The 5,095-nt window shown below is 44.9% G+C and overlaps 1 pseudogene; it reads right to left on the bottom strand.

The window, feature by feature from the left end:
* Window positions 1-2,653: 2,653 nt before the first annotated feature.
* Window positions 2,654-2,857, bottom strand: LOC124085977 (small nucleolar RNA U3; annotated as a pseudogene).
* Window positions 2,858-5,095: the final 2,238 nt, after the last annotated feature.

Raw genomic sequence — 5,095 nt, 5'->3', positions numbered from 1 at the left:
GTGTGAGCTCCAGCCCGAGGAGCTGATCAGGCTGACCTGGGTTGCACATGCAGGTCATTGGCCTTCCTGGCCTTCAAGGCCAAGGACTTGAGCCCAGCCATGGCCCCAGGGAGGCCTCCCACCCATCTGTGTGGCCAAAATGATCTCACTCAACCTAACTTGTGCTCACAAATTACCATAGTATAATGTCCCAGTGTGACTGACCTAATTCCTCTGTTCACCCCCTCCCCATCTGCTGATGCACCCCGTTACAGATGCTCAGAAACACCAGTGTCCAAAGCAGACAGAAATCCCGTCCTCAGGCTGGGGGTGCAGCTCAATGCTGCAGTGCTTGCCTGGCATGCAGGAGTCTCTGGGCTCATGCTCCAGGAGGGCCTAGGGTAGGTGGGGAGGGCCTCATGCCTTCTTGGGGCGGGCCTCCTGCCTTCTTGGGGCTTATACTCCAATGGAGGAGGGGAGGTAGGAACAGTGAACATGTTCCAGAGGGCTGTGCTACAGTGTGGACACTGAGTGTCACCAAAGCCCTCTGTGCTAAAGCCTTGATCCTCAGAGAGGTGTTTTTAGGATGTGCTTCAATCTTAAAGTGGTGGCACCTCGTGGAAGGACTTTGGTTGTTAGGAACATGTCCTTGAAGGGGTCAGTGGGACCCTGGCCTGTTCTTGCTCTCTCTGCTTCCCAGCCATGAAGTGAGTGGTTTTCTCCCACATTGTAATCCTGCCAGTATTTGCTGCCTCTCCATGAACTCCAAAGCAACAAGGCTAACTGAGGATGGCCTAGAACCTCTGAAACCATTGTCAAAATCAACCTGGATTCTCCACGAGCTAATTATCTCAGAGATGTTTCTATAATGGGGAAGCTCGGGAATGGTAAACAAAGATAAAACCTAATACATTTTAGTGTCAATGGCATGTTGTGTTATAGGAGGTGGGGTGTGGCTCAGCAGTGGAGCAGGTGCTGAGCAGGTGCAAGGTCCTCAGAACAGACTTCCAAAAGAAAAAGCAACTTCTGTAGATTAGTAAATGCTGTGGAGATTAAGGGAGGCACCTGTTTAATATTTATAGGAACAATTAGTACAGACTCCTTCCTGAGAATGACCTCAGAGCCCTGGACAATGTTGAGAGGTGATGATATGTGCATCAAGACATCAAAAAGGATCTGTGTTTGATGGCGCATGCCTATAATCCCAGCGGGTTGGGAAGCTGAGATGGGATGATCAGGAGTTCAAAGCCAGCCTCAGCACTTTGTGAGGCCTTAAGCAACATGGTAAGACCCTGTCTCTAAATAAAATATTAAAAAGGGCATGGGATGTGGCTCAGTGGTTAAGCTTCCCTGGGTTCAAGCCATAGTAAAGTAGCCAGGCATAGAGACAGCTGTCTGTAAACCCAAGTGACCTGAGAGGCTGAGGCAGGAGTAATGCAAATTCAAGGCCAGCCTCAAAAATTTAGTGAGGCCTTAAGCCACTTATTGGGGCTTGTCTCAAAATGAATAATAAATAGGAAGGCTTGGGTTGTGACTCAGTGTTTAAGTGCCCCTGGGTTCAGTGATCAGTACTCCCAAAAAAGAAGGAAGAATAACCTACTTTTCCTTCCTTCCTTCCTTCCTTCCTTCTGTGCTGGGAATTGAACTCAAGGACTCAATATGATGAACAAGGGCTCTACCATTGAGTGAAATCCCCAGGCTGGATCTTTTATATTTGCTTTGAGACTGGGTCTTTCTGAGTTGTCAAGGCCGGCCAGGAAGTCGGATTCTCTTGCCTCAGCCTTCTAGTACCTGGATGACAGGTGGCACCAGGGCACCTGGCTATTCACCTAGTCCTGATATGGAACCACTTCAGTTCCATTCCTGTATGAGTCAGGACCAGCATGTTCCTCAAGTGTATCCATCCCACACAAGGCATCCTCTGGGCTCCTATAATTTTGGTCCCTGCTGTTCACCTCTTCACAGTTATAGACCATTCCTGTGTCTTCATGGTGGAGAGTCCTCAGGTGAGACAAATGGAAAATGGAGGAAGAGAGAAAGCTGTGCTGCTTCTAACAACAGAGTCCATCTGAAAATGAGGCCCAGCCCCTGGGACACTGGCAGGGCCACTAGATGGTGAGAGGAGAGAAAGACACAGGAGGGTGGGGAGGGGCAGATGGTCTGCTGAAATGAGTGAACTGATACCTGTTCTCAGATAACTTGGTCTACGGGCAGGGGAGTCCTTTAAAGAAAGTTAAGATCCTTGGGATTTAATCTGGAGATTTGCAACATTTAGTTAGGAACACATCCTAGAAAACCTTAACCTTTATAGCAACATCATCTGATTCCCTTAAGATGTCAGTAAGCTAGGAAGAGGTGTTTACACATCCAACCAGTAACCATGGAAATAAGTGTGGCTTGTCCTAGGTCACACAGCAACTCCCTGGCGAGGCTGCGGTGGTTCCCAGCGCTTCCCCTAGGAGAGGGGCTACAATACTGAACATGAAAGATGGAGACATTTCTTCCTTGGTGCTTTCATTTTACAAGGAGAAACACACACACACAAAACCCTGCAATTTGTAGTAGGTGCCATGTGACATTAATATAGACCCATTTAAAAAAATCATACTGGTGGGAATGAGGTATACTCTAGAAAGGACAGTCATGATACTGTCCTTTTTTTGTGTGAGTGGAAATATCTCAGAAGCATTTCCCTCTTCTCACCTTCCCAAAATATAGGAGAGAAGAAATGACAAATGGCCAAAAAATGTTTGTAGTAAAGCAACACCAAGAGCTACCTTCACCCTCAGGAGGGAACTCTGGACCCTTTCATCATGGTTCCAGTACTCTACAAGGTCAGAGAAATTTCTCCAGGAACGAATAATAGAAATAATTTCTGAATGGGAAAATAAACAAGGAGAGAAATGAATTACAGTAGATGGGGTAGAGAGAGAAGATGGGAGGGGAGGGGAGGGGAGATAATAGAGGATAGGAAAGGTAGCAGAATACAACAGTTACTAATAGGGCATTATGTAAAAATGTGGATGTGTAACCGATGTGATGCTGCAATCTGTATTTGGGATAAAATTGGGAGTTCATAACCAACTTGAATCTAATGTATGAAATATGATATGTCAAGAGCTTTGTAATGTTTTGAACAACCAATAAAAAAAAAAGAAATAATTTCTGAAGGCAGAGTCTTAGGGCATGTTCCTCTCCACAGGAACCGTACGAGCCAGTCGAGTGGATCCCGGGAATGGGTAAGGGGAACAGAGGCCCAGGATGGAGATTAGGATTTGGGAATCATTAGCTATAGAAAGTGTATAAAATCACATCAAAGATGAGAAGGGACTGGGTGGAGGGATAAATTCTGGAATGTTTCAACATTTAGAAGGAAGTGGCAGAAAAGGACACTAGGAAGAAGTGCCCAGTAGTAGGGAAGAAAAATCAGGTAAGAGTAGTTTCACTGGAGCCAAACAAAATGTGTTTTCAAATGGACCAGGCCACCTCTGTTGAATCCTGCTCGGGGAGTATGGACAATGAAGACCTAGTCATGTCCTGCAAATCTGACAGCAAGTTTAGGAGCTTCTTAACAGGAGTTTCAGTGGTTTAGTCTGGGCTGAAACATCAATGAAGGATGAATGTTGGGCACTTAGCTTTCAAGATCACAGAATAGAGAAGATTTCTTTCCTGGCTCCTCCAAGGCATGAATCCAAGAAAGCAGATAGGCAGCTCATTTGCAGATGGGTGAACAAAAATAAGGGAGAATTTAATACTGGACAAAGTAAATCAGGGACTCGAGAAGTTGGAGATGATAAAAATTAGGAAGAAATACCCAACACTACCAGACTGCCCCTATTGGATTCATCAGCCAGAATGGTTCCTTTACAGAGCAAATTGTAGAGATAAGGGGATTAAAGGAGCCCAAATTTTTAGAAGACCTAAAGTGTTTCTGGGCATGGAGTGTTTAGAGATCAAAGACACTGCCCGATGAATCTGAAAGGCTAGCTGCACAATATCTTTGTGCAGGAAAGAAGCTGCATCTCTCCTGGCTCTGTGTGGAGCACAGAGGAAGGAACGTTTTGCAGCTGCAGCATGAGGGCCGGCAGCTGTGGGAGCTGATTCCTAGTGAATTAGAGATTGGCCCAAAATACAGGCCTGGCAAACACCCACTGCACAACATAGAGTGTGCCTAAGTGACCAGGAGAAAATCAAACATGGAGAGGCATTTACATAGGGCAATAGTGGTGAAAGAAACCCACCCGGCTCTCCCCCTCCTCCTCCAATCCAGCTGGTAGTAGGACCCTCTAGGAAGGACATGCCTGGTCAGGAATTCAAAGTGGAGGGACTGGGAGTAATGGAGACTAACCTGAGAACGGAAACTTAGGGTCTGCAGATGATGGACTGGAGTAGAAATTGGCTCCTCCACCACATGATTGGAACCAGGAGAGATCCCTTGGGGTGCAGTCTTCCAGCATGGACCAGCAATTGCTAGGACCTAGAGGTGCTCTGCTCTGATTTAAAATCTCCAGCCCAACTGGCATTCAGCAAAGAACCTGGAGCCTGCCTAAGCCTAAACCTTGCCTCCAGGATTACAGCTTACATTATTACCTCTCTCACTCTAGCAACCCCACTCTGCGGGTGGAGCAAGCATCCCACTCCAGACCACCCAACCTAATGATGAGAAGCAAACTGAGAATCTTTTGGACTCCAGTGGAAACAATTCTTAAACTTTTCAATTGAGACTTCTTTTCTCTGTTTCATTGTGACCAAAATGGTTCAGGGACACTTATACTTATTCATATTTTTTGGTCATTTCTAAAGCCAGTTATTTTTCATGGACCAGTTTAATGAGGATTAACATGTTTAATTAGTATACTTCAGTTTTGTTTTGTATTCTTTTATTTTTAATTCTTAAATTTTTACTTTAAATATATTTATTTGTTTAAATTTGTTCAAATTGGTTATACATGACAGTAGAATGCATTTTGATATGTTGTACACAAATGGAGCACAACTTCTCATTCCTTTGGCTATACATGATGCAGAGTCACAGTCATTGTGCAATTTTATATATATATATATATATATATATATATATAGTAATTATGTCCATCTCATTCCACCGTCCATCCCA

This window comes from Marmota monax, unplaced genomic scaffold, assembly GCF_021218885.2.
Source record: "Marmota monax isolate L192 unplaced genomic scaffold, Marmota_monax_Labrador192_F-V1.1 WCK01_AAM20220418_F8-fsc00014, whole genome shotgun sequence".
Taxonomy (NCBI): domain Eukaryota; kingdom Metazoa; phylum Chordata; class Mammalia; order Rodentia; family Sciuridae; genus Marmota; species Marmota monax.
The sequence above is the reverse complement of the archived record's forward strand: the minus strand, read 5'-3'. Positions and strand labels throughout refer to the sequence as shown.